The 12,201-nt window shown below is 43.7% G+C and overlaps 1 protein-coding gene across 1 annotated transcript in view; it reads left to right on the plus strand.

Moving 5' to 3' along the window:
• The first annotated feature begins 351 nt into the window (after positions 1-351).
• fgfr1b (fibroblast growth factor receptor 1b) overlaps positions 352-12,201 on the plus strand; it is an 84,356-nt gene continuing 72,506 nt past the window's right edge. Inside the window, exon 1 of the mRNA XM_035390527.1 lies at positions 352-981. The gene's annotated coding sequence lies outside the window, so the exon portion shown is untranslated. The remainder of the gene's footprint in view (positions 982-12,201) is intronic.

Here is a 12,201-nt window from a genome sequence, read left to right on the forward strand (position 1 = left end):
CACAGCCTTATAACTCGTTCGTCTACGGGTGTGTCCGTGTAAGTAGGTGCATGGACTGTGACGTAAAATCAAACGGACCAAATTTAAATGAAATAAATCTCATATCTTCGACTGTGGGTAACTGGAGAGTGATTAGTTGGATGTGAAGAAGTTTTACGGTTTAAAAGTATTGTCCAAAATAGTTCAATAGTTTAATTTGGCCAGGGTAAATTTGTAGTTTTGAATGGACTATTGGACTTCAATTGGGGAAATTAGCTTTTTGGCACCAGAGGCTTACTCAATTCCAATACCTGGAGTAACCACTGGAGTTTGTGAGCTTCAGAGAATAACAATTCCTGGTCCCTTGTGAGCGACCGTTCTCCTTCGAAGTCTGTGAGGCAGGTTGCAATAAATTACCCGTTTGCTGCTTTCCTGGGAAGCAGGCTTCCTTTCTTCGACATCTCGTGTAATTGCTACCACGGCTGGTGGAGGTGAGGGAGTGACGCGAATTCAGAAGTTTTCTGAGTGAATGTGGACATAACCAGCGCAAGCGGAAATTCTACTACATCGCAGACTGGAAACTCTCTAGTTATTTAGCTAACTGTATTTATTACGCCATCCTCCTCTCTTCCCGTTTTATACCGAAAGACCGAAAAAGTATTTTCTTCCGTTCTTCTGCTTTCGCTGTATCGGTAGCCTACTTTGCAACCAAACAGCCCCTCTTAAATTATTTACTATGCGGGACGAATCGGATCCGTCCTAGCTTGCTTCTTAGACAGAGTGAATACTTTTTTTTTTTAAATTGTGTTTTGGTTCCACGCTTTCTGGCTAGAGGAGAGTGAATTCCGTTACCCTCTGTCCTCCTGTGTCAATGTTCATTCTTTTCTACGTCTGTACATGCGTCAAAATCAGCGGCTGGAATCTGAATAAGGAAAAGGTTTGAATCCTGGATTCCCCATTCTTCTGTCACGAAAGGATAAGTCTATATCCCCTGGCAAAAAGGTAAATATATTGTGTTTTTTGTAAATTAAGCAAATACGCATCATGGATCGATTTTGTTGTTTTGGTATTTGTTTATTATGTTTTATTATTTTTTTGTTCTGTTCCTTCTGATTTGCGTGGGTAACTGCCCCACGCGTTTGGATACATGACCGTGTACAATACTGAATTTGCAGTCACTCCAAAACAAATGGTGCATTTCCAATAAGCAATTCCCTTTCGTACTCTGCAGAATTCCTCTATCTCTTGTCTGTCTCTCCTGAGAAAGAATCTTGCAGTGATTCTGCTGTTGGCAACATTAAAAAAGAACTTTGGTGTTAAAGTGGGGGTTTTGAATCCTCTTTTATAGCTATAATAATAATTATGTTGCCATCTTAGTCTCTGAAATTACTGAGGAGGATTAAAGGGAAACAATATATGCATGTATATATAGGAAATGACTGCTCTAACATATAGTGCTGAAATGTGTGTGGGACAGATTAATTGGTACTGAATGTTAGGCAAATCCATCCCAACTATACCATTATAGGCTACATTGTCATGTATGTTAATGTATTAGTGTGACTAATCTAGAAAATGTGGGTCCCAGAACCTCATTATGTGACTCCAAACTAGTACTCATGATTTTGGTGTGTATTTAAGCATCAGTGTGTCACAGAAAATTGAGAGGGTGTCTTGCATGTCACTACTGTGTTTCAAAGGCTATCACATCAGTAACAACTGCTGCCATATTTTTCTGAAATTTTTTTTTTTTTTTAAAGATGTATTGAATCCAATTAAAAAATAGTAAATAAGTCATGAGATTGAGAAACAAATTTTTGGTAAATTAATATTGTTTGTTTTTTCCTAATGTAGCCTATTATTTTTATTGCCCTCAGACTCTTGATCGGCACTGTCAACAGCTATCATTCACAGCTGATCAGAATCACATTTACCAGGCCGGCCCTAGGATTTTGGTGGCCCTAAACAAGTCTGTCGAGCGGGGGTGCTGTTAGATTCTGTCAAGTGGGGGGCAAATGGTAAATGGACTGAATTTATATAGCACTTTCATCAAAGCGCTTTACAATTGATGCCTCGCATTCATCAGAGCAGAGGGGTTAGATGTCTTGCTCAGGGACACTTCAACACGCCCAGGGCGGGGATCGAACCGGCAACCTTCCAACTGCCAGACAACCGCTCTTACCTCCTGAGCTATGTCGCCCCCTTCCTTTATGACATTGTTATGAACTGTTCTGTTGCAGTTCCATTTTCATTTATACCGCTAGTTCCGCGATAGTTCCGGTGAATGACGTAAATATGCAAATAACGTTATTTACCTTAGATAAACATTGGATTGTGTGGCCCCCCTCGTGGTCGTGTGGCCCCCCCTACCGATTGTGGCCCTAAACAACCGCATAGAGCATTTATGCCCTGATGTTTACTCAGAATGTGGATAAAGGGTGTATGTCTCCATAACAGTTCTAACATTGTTTTTCCCACCAACCTATGACCATTGGCTTACTTTTCCATTTGCATTCTGCTTTCCTTAGGTTACCATTTCCGTAACCACCCAAAACATAAGTAAAGGGTCCACTTCTTCACTGCCAAGTTCATGTGTATTTTTGCAGTTCCTCTGGCCATTATAACATGTCCACACATATCTTTCAGTATTTGGGTTTCTAGTTTGTTCATGGAGAAAATTGGCATTTTTTAAGGATGTAATACCTGACCGCACCGTCAAAAGGTTACTTTTGCTAAAATAGCCAAAAGCAAGGAGAATTTGGGTATCTAATGAATGGTGTTTTACAAAGCCAGCTATTTGAGTCCGCTCCCGACTTAGGTTTGTGCTCAACCCCTATTCTGCCAGTACACTCCCCCCCTACACACACACACACACATACTCGCACACACATGTGCCTGCACACACACATGTACACACACATGCCCGTGCATACGCGCACACACTTACACATACTTGCACCTGCACGTGCCACGTGCGTGCACACACACAAACACACACACATGCTCTGTCTCTCTCTCTCTCTCTCACAGACACACACACACACCACATTCTCTCTCTCTCTCTCTCTCTCTTACACACACACACACACACACATTCTCTCTCTCACACACACGCAAACTCAAGAGACCACCATACAGCATTTTTTGGCAGCAGAGCATTCAACAATTGTTTTTTAAACAGCAGTACATACCAATCAGGTTGTGTATATTACAAATAAAGCTGCATCCAATGGAAAGCCAGATGGGGAGTGTTGTTCCATTAAATAATCAGTTTATGTGGAATGATATAATAATGTTTGGAAATCACACAATCAGACCTACAGACCACAGCAATGCGGAGCTGGGAAGTTACAATATTACGTACATGGACTGGATCACATTGCTTTACCCAACTCTCCCTACTGGCCATTCATCCTATCTAAACACATCATTTACTCTGGCTCCTCACTCCCTGAAATGACCTTTAATCGGCCAGAAAGTTTTAGCCTTAAGATGGGCACCAGGCATCCATCAATCATCAGCACGAACTCGCCCCCCTGCTTTCACTTCACACACAGTGTCGTCCTCCAACAACGCTATTAATCACTGGGAGTGTGTGTCCTAGCAGAGGTGAGTGTGTGGAGGTGAGTGTGTGTCCCAGCAGAGTTGAGCGTGTGGAGGTGAGTGTGTGTCCCAGCAGAGTTGAGCGTGTGGAGGTGAGTGTGTGTCCTAGCAGAGGTGAGCGTGTGTCCTAGCAGAGGTGAGTGTGTGTCCCAGCAGAGGTGAGCGTGTGGAGGTGAGTGTGTGTCCTAGCAGAGGTGAGCGTGTGTCCTAGCAGAGGTGAGTGTGTGTCCCAGCAGAGGTGAGCGTGTGGAGGTGAGCGTGTGTCCTAGCAGAGGTGAGTGTGTGTCCTAGCAGAGGTGAGTGTGTGTCCCAGCAGAGGTGAGTGTGTGGAGGTGAGTGTGTGTCCCAGCAGAGGTGAGTGTGTGTCCTAGCAGAGGTGAGTGTTTGTCCTACCAGAGGTGAGTGTGTGTCCCAGCAGAGGTGAGTGTGTGTCCTAGCAGAGGTGAGTGTGTGGAGGTGAGTGTGTGTCCCAGCGGAGGTGAGTGTGTGGAGGTGAGTGTGTGTCCCAGCAGAGGTGAGTGTGTGTCCTAGCAGAGGTGAGTGTTTGTCCTACCAGAGGTGAGTGTGTATCCCAGCAGAGGTGAGTGTGTGTCCTACCAGAGGTGAGTGTGTGTCCCAGCAGAGGTGAGTGTGTGTCCTACCAGAGGTGAGTGTGTGTCCCAGCAGAGGTGAGTGTGTGTCCCAGCAGGGCTGAGTGTGTGTCCCGGAAAAGGTGAGTGTGTGTCCTACCAGAGGTGAGTGTGCGTCCCAGCAGGGGTGAGTGTGTGTCCCAGCAGAGGTGAGTATGTGTCCTACCAAAGGTGAGTGTGTGTCCTATCAGGTGAGTGTGTATGTCACAGCAGATCTCTGTGTGTCCTACCAGAGGTGAGTGTGTGGAAGTGAGTGCGTGTCCATGCTGAGGTGAGTGTGTGTCCCAGCAGAGGTGAGTGTGTGTCCTAGCAGAGGTGAGTGTGTGTCCCAGCAGAGGTGAGTGTGTGGAGGTGAGTGTGTGTCCTACCAAAGGTGAGTGTGTGGAAGTGTGTGTGTGTCCATGCAGAGGTGAGTGTGTGTCCCAGCAGAGGTGATTGTGTGTGTGATTGTATCTAAGAGGTTAAATAATCATTTTATGTGGAATGATATAATAATGTTTGGAAATCACACAATCAGACCTACAGACCACAGCAATGCAGAGCTGGGAAGTTACAATATTACGTACATGGACTGGATCACATTGCTTTACCCAACTCTCCCTACTGGCCATTCATCCTATCTAAACACATAATTTACTCTGGCTTCTCACTCCCTGAAATGACCTTTAATCGGCCAGACAGTTTTAGCCTTAAGATGGGCACCAGGCATCCATCAATCATGAGCACGGACTCGCCCCCCTGCTTTCACTTCACACACAGTGTCGTCCTCCAACAACGCTATTAATCACTGGGAGTGTGTGTCCTAGCAGAGGTGAGCGTGTGTCCCAGCAGAGGTGAGTGTATGTCCCAGCAGAGGTGAGTGTGTGTCCTAGCAGAGGTGACTGTGTGGAGGTGAGTGTGTGTCCTAGCAGAGGTGAGTGTGTGTCCTACCCAAGCGGCCAAAACCAGACTTCGTTTTTGAAGCTCATTTCCTGGTGTTGTAGTTCCTGGTTGCTCACTAGCGCCACTACGGATGGCTCCAGTATAGGTGTTTTCATATCCGGTTTCCATGTAAGTCTACGGTACAAATGCGATCAAAATACTAAGTCAATCATTTTTTCTCACAAGAACAAATAGTCATAATAGGTGTATTTTATTCGTCTTATGACTGTCCATGGGTCGATTTCATGATTTATTGCGTCATTTGGGCACAGTGCCAATATTTGTTCTGGACCAATGAGGTACAGCTTGCGTCACTTCCGGATTACTGCGGAGGACTAAGCTACAGTAGGGGCTACAATCTGTGGTCACTGGGGTGGGAGGTGGCGTCTCTTGGCCTTGACATTGCGGCTCCGACCACGGTCCACCTGTGCGAAATCAGAAAATACAGGCATCCCATTTTGTAGTGGTTTCATTATAGTGTGTGCTATTTACAGCTGCACTAGACGACCATAAAATAATCCTCCTCTGAAGTTTTGCGGTAGCCGAGTCATTTTTACCATTTCCTTTAGCCCACTTAACCAAATAATTAGTTGGCAGAAAGCGTAATCAGCTAACGCTTATTTGCTATATGTGGTAGTCCAGTAGCCTATGCTAAAACAGTTTGCAACTTCGGCTACCAAGCCATTTGACTAGCTAGCTAACCCTAACCGGAAAATATTCCATCTGTCAAACGTGTTTGACGGCTTGTCAGTCGTGTACATTCCGTAAATGTCTACCTGGGCTATGCTGCACGAATGTGACAAAGCTAGAAGCTAGCAAGAAAATAATAATAATTAGAAATTCAATGTACATTATTTTTGTCTTCATGCAACAGGTGGAAAACTTGCTCTTCAAAGTGCGTTGTCATATTTACACGCCTGTAGATCAGTTATTAAAATACTTGGTAGATTTGTTAATCACCGCTGACAGTGTTAATTTCTATTCGGTAAAAAGTGACTTGCGAACGATCGGTCAGCTAGCGTCACCCAGCAAGTAAACACCACAAACGGCGATGGAGTAGTAGCAGTTAATGGCTCATTAACTACTGTGGCGAAAACCTACGACGATAACTTGCTTGGTTAACAGCAGGTCTACCAGACAGTTATATGAAAATGAGCCTAGTCAAATCACCGGCAGTAGTCTACACATCTCTGATTGACTGACCATCAGTGCAGTCGATGTTCTTCCCCTGTAGTTTATATTGCTAATGCGTGAGCTAACCACGGATAGCTTACCTAGCTCACTGGCAAGCTGATATGCTAGCTAAACATATTCGTTTTGCCGAGAAACATAAATTGAAGATAACTGAACATAATTGTATTATTAATGTCATACATATAACGTGATTACATGACACAGTACAGTCACGGATGGAAATTAAACTCCGTAAACATTTGATCATATATTTTAAAACATAACGGCAGACAGTCAGCTAGCCTCAAGTTCGTTCAGGTTGATGGGCTTTTCCGCACCGGACTGTCAATCACATTGTAAAAATCACAAGACCGCTTAACTCTATGGTTTTGGCTCCAAATCGAGAACATGGCCGCGCCCGCCATTGAGCTTCAAAACGTGTTTTACAGACCCACGGAGAGGCAATAGGTGACGTCACAGTAGCTTTGTCCATATTTTTTACAGTCTCTGGTCCTACCAGAGGTGAGTGTATGTCCCAGCAGAGGTGACTGTGTGGAGGTGAGTGTGTGTCCTAGCAGAGGTGAGTGTGTGTCCTACCAGAGGTGAGTGTGTGTCCTAGCAGAGGTGAGTGTGTGTCCTACCAGAGGTGAGTGTGTGTCACAGCAGATGTGAGTGTGTGTCCTACCAAAGGTGAGTGTGTGGAAATGTGTGTGTGTCCATGCAGAGGTGAGTGTGTGTCCCAGCAGAGGTGATTGTGTGTCCTATCAGAGGTGAGTGTGTGGCCTACCAGATGTGTGTGTGTCCCAGCAGAGGTGAGTGTTTGTCCTGCCAGAGGTGAGTGTGTGTCCATGCAGAGGTGACTGTGTGTCCTACCAGATGTGAGTGTGTGCCCTACCAGAGGTGAGTGTGTGGAGGAGAGTGTTTGTCCCAACAGAGGTGAGTGTGTGTAAGTGAGTGTGTGTCCCAGCAGAGGTGAGTGTGTGGAGGTGAGTGTGTGCCTTACCAGAGGTGATTGTATGTCCTTGCAGGAGTGGGTGACCCGTGGTGCACTTCTGAATGATTGGTCAGTTGGGGAGAGCCTTACATTTATGTAAAGACTCACTTACTCTCCAGAATTATTTCCAGTGGGTAGTCCACTGCATTCTGTGGTTAATCAGCAGCCAACATGATACCAGCCTTGCCATCTGGAGATGAGCCAAGCTCCAGCTGAGTACAGAGCTCTCTTCTGTTCTCATCCCGTCCGGCCCGAACCTGCCTGTGACCATGCCCATCTCCCCATTCAGCTGTATCTGACACATGCATAGTGGCAACGTGCTGTCTGCAGGGAGGCAGGACCTATCTCCTTATTGCTCACTTGAATGGCAGCATGGAAGCAGGTGGGTTGTTGAAACTGGATTGCATGTAGTCTGGCGAACACTCTGTCAGTCCCGTCTGTTTGACAACAAAAAAAAAACGCAAGGCTGCCGATTTTGTCTGGGAGCAGAAATTGGTGGAAAGACTTTGTGCCTGCAGTTCAGTGTAAGCAGTGATTAATGGACTTTGCTGTTTTATGTTGCCTCTACATTTGTGTGCTCGTCCACTTTTACTTTATCAAAAAAATGATTTTACCAAAAGGAAATGCAGGTATAGAAGTAACCAAAAAGATTATTGAATCAAACTCCTGGAGAAAAAACTGTGTATGTAACTTGGTGACTCGATAAATAAGGCAGTGTATTTCACTGCCGGCTTTGTCACAAGCTAACCAAAACAATTTGTGGGCAAAAAAATTAGGGGCAAGTACACCAATGAATTGTGATCAGTTTGTTGCAGGTCCGATTCTAAGTGAGGCACCACTGTATAAATAAATACAGATGGGTGACAAAGGAAAAATCAACATAAAGTGTCTTAGAAGGTGTTGGACCGCCACAAGCCACCAAAACAGCTTCAGTGCACCTTGGCATAGATTCTACAAGTCTATGGAACTCTAATATTCTTCCCAAAGGTATTTCCTCATTTGGTGTTTTGATGCTGGTGGTGGAGAGCACTGTCTAACACGTCAGTCCAAAATCTCAAATAGGTGTTCAGTTGGGCTGAGATCTGGTGATTGCAAAGGCCATAACATATGATTCATATCATTTTCATCCTCACCAAACCATTCGGTGACCCTTCGTGCCCTGTGAATTGGGGGCATTGTCATCCTGGAAGAGACCATTTCCATCAGGATAGAAATGTTTCATCATAGGATAAAGGTGATTGCTCAGAATAACTTTGTATTGATTTGCAGTGACTCTTCCCTTTAAGGGGCAAGTGGACCCAAACAAAGCCAGGAAAATGCCCCCCACTACACAACAGAGCCCTCGGACCCGCTCACTGTAGGGTTCAAGCTTTCAGGCCTGTACCATTCTCTTGGTATATGCACACATGAACTTTTCGAGAATATGGTGAATGATGACCACATCACTTATCCCCATCTCTGTAGACCAGTGCCTATGGTTTTGTACCACTGAACTCTCAAATGTGCATTTGTCATTACAATAATAATTCATTTTATTTATATAGCACCTTTCAAGCATTCAAGTTCTTTCCAAAGCAGATAAAAATAAGGTATTCAAATACAACACATGGGGTACAATAAAAGCAGCATAGAACAGAAGAATGAACAGCAAATAAAATAGCAATATAGAATATAGAAGAATAATAGGAAATGATAAAGCAGTAACGTCATTTGATAAGGTACCACATGACAAACTCATTATCAAAATGAGGACAGTAGGAATTACAGGAGGCATTTCGGAGTGGGTTCGGAACTGGTTACGGGATAGAACACAAAGGGTAGTAGGAGGGATCTTATCTAAGCAGGGTATTGTGGGAAGTGGAGTTCCACAGGGATCGGTGCTGCTCTTCCTCATTTACATAAATGACCTTGACACGGACATTGAAAGTACACTCGTTAAATTTGCAGATGATACAAAACTAGGAGGTCAACAGTTTGGAATCTACTAAAGTAATCCAAGAAGATTTAAACAGAATCCAGAAGTGGGCAGAAACCTGGCAAATGAAATTCAATATAACTAAATGTGAAGTTCTATATGTGGGGAATAAAAACATAGGGCAGGATTACTTTATGGGTGGTACAAAATTAGAATGGACACATGTAGAAAAAGACTTGGGAGTAATAGTTGATCAAAGCCTATCAGGGTCTGTTCAATGTGCTGTAGCAGTAAAAAAAAAACAAAGCCAACAGGATGCTGGGATGCATAGCCAGGAGTATTGAGTATAAATCTAAGGAGATCATACTCACCCGATACAATACCCTTGTCAGACCACACTTAGAGTATTGTGTGCAGTTTTGGGGACCGTACTACAAGAAAGATATAGAGGCGCTGGAAAAGGTCCAAAGACGGGCAACCAGATTTATTCCGGGTATAAAAGATAAGTGTTATGAGGAAAGGCTTGAGATGCTTGAACTTTTCAAGCTTAGTAAAAGGAGACTTAGGGGAGATTTGATTGTTAATCCCTTTAATAAATTTAAAAGCCTCAAAGCGAAATACAGGCAACGAGGGAGCATAAATGGAAACTGGCAAGGGGTAAATTTCACACAGACATCAGGAAATATTTTTTCACACAGAGTGTGGTCAATGTGTGGAATAGCTTGCCTGGACATGTAGTGGAGGCAGAAACACTGGGGGTATTCAAAGGCCCGGCTTGATACAGTGTTAGATACTATCTAGCTTTTAGGTAAACTAAGCATTAAGTATAGTTTAGTGGTAGGAATAGACGAGCAGTGTTGGGCTGAATGGCCTGTTCTGTATGTTATGTAAGTTCAGATAAGTATTACCGTAATCCAAAAGCATTTCTTAAAGGGTTAGTTTGCATTCTCGTCTTACGCTATGTTATGTTAAGACACAACAATTAAAAAGGAGAAGCCACAGCAAATAGCTATCAGTTATTACAGAAGGCGGTTTTGTAAAAAAAGGTTTTAGGCTAGTTTTAAAAGCAGAGACTGTATCAGCAGACCTAATATTGTATGGAAGGCTGTTCCAGAGCCTAGGGCCATTACAGCCAAGGTTGGATCACCTCTGTATTTTAATCTGGACTGTGGATCAGCCAAAAGCCCAAGGCTGGCAGATCTGAGAGGCCTCTGGGGACAATTAGCAGTTAAAAGTTCACTGATATAATTTGGCACTAAACCATGTAAGCATTATAAATAATTAATAAAACTTTAAAACTGATTCTGTAGGTACCATGGCCTACAAAGACACAGAACTACAAAGCCCACATTTCTACTTCAGAGTGATTCACTTAACCACGCCCCCTTCCGCAGCGCTCCTGTTACAGTATCAGCCTACTGTAAATTTGAAACGCGCAGCCTTCAATAAAACGAAGTTTGCTGTTGTTTCGCTCTCTCTGTTCCATTTTGCTCTCCCTGGACTCGCCACCTTTCTCCCGTCTCCCTCTCGTGTGAGTCCACATGCCAGGAAGAGTCCGCAAGGCCTGCAACGGAGTTAGGCGCGGATATCCTCGGCTACCGGCCATGGGAGGAACGAGGCGCTCCGAAGCGCTCCTATGATTAGCGGTGGTCGAAGAACCGGGAGAGCCATGCACGACCAACACATCCTGCAGAGAAAGTCCCACAAAGCAAGCAACCTGCTAGTGGAGGATCCGGCTGCGTGTTTTGGATCCAGAAAAAGGGCGAATGACTTCCCCTGCTTCACGACAGCTCTCACAGACTTTGCACTGGAAACCAGGAAACATTTTTAACAACCGACTTAAAGCAAAGGACACTCAAGTAAGGCTGTAACTCTGGGCTTAGTTTAATTAGCGATGGACCAAATGTAGCCACGTTTATTAATTAATGTACGTAACTGTGACTGTTATCATGTTTTAATTATAAATGTGAACGCTCTGTATGTTCGGTTGGCTCTAAGCCATCCACCATGCTGCATTAGTTTTAATATATGTCACACAGAAATATCTTGCATGTGATCTATTTTAATTACTAACCGGTCAACATGACATGCTGATCTCTTTCAAACACACATAGGTAGCTATTCAGTTACCCTGTATCTATTTGGTACGCTTCATACACCATTGTTTCTCACTAGTTTTGTCTAGATTCAAAAACCCCTCCATTCATACTCCATCTTGTTTCTTTGTTTTACGTGAACACGTGTCCGCGGTACACAACCCCCCACATAGGAGAACATCCTCACTCACATGTGCATACGCACACACAACACCTACACACATGCACACACATAATTTGTTATACAACATTGTAGAGAATTGTGCTTTGCCTTTTCGGTACTTTGGGTTTAATAAACTTTGTTATATTTACACGGTTGTCTGTATTTATACTACCCTTGTGTTGAATTGAGTCAGTCACTTCTAATCCAAAGAATTTAATGAATACCTTCACCTCTTAGCTGAATCATTTATATTAGTTTGGTATTAGCTGAACAAGATGTTATGATTTGGTTAAGACTGACTATAATGTGTGATTATAATTAATTCAATTTATAGTTTGTATATTTAATTATTATGAGATTGATTATTATATGCTGGCGCCACCTGTGAGGATATTGATGTATATCTTCTACAGTTTGGTGCCCCACTATGAGAAGTAGCGGCATGTCCCCTACAATTCTAAAAGCAAGAGACAACCAGTGCAGAGAAGCCAAAATCTTTCAGAAGCCAGAGTCTTTGTAATGAGGGGTTCATGCACTGCAACCCTCCTATAATGTTTCACTGTGTACTTGTTGAACTGATTGTTCTTGCTGACAGTCTGATCATGTCCTGCATTGACATTCTCAGTCACCAGAGGAAGAATTGGTGCCTCTCAACCTTGGTCATCGAATGTGTGCTTTCACCCACAATTTCTGACCCTATTTACGGATGTCTTTCCCTTAGATCTAAA

The sequence above is a fragment of the Anguilla anguilla genome, chromosome 14, assembly GCF_013347855.1.
Source record: "Anguilla anguilla isolate fAngAng1 chromosome 14, fAngAng1.pri, whole genome shotgun sequence".
In the NCBI taxonomy this organism is placed as follows: Eukaryota; Metazoa; Chordata; class Actinopteri; order Anguilliformes; family Anguillidae; genus Anguilla; species Anguilla anguilla.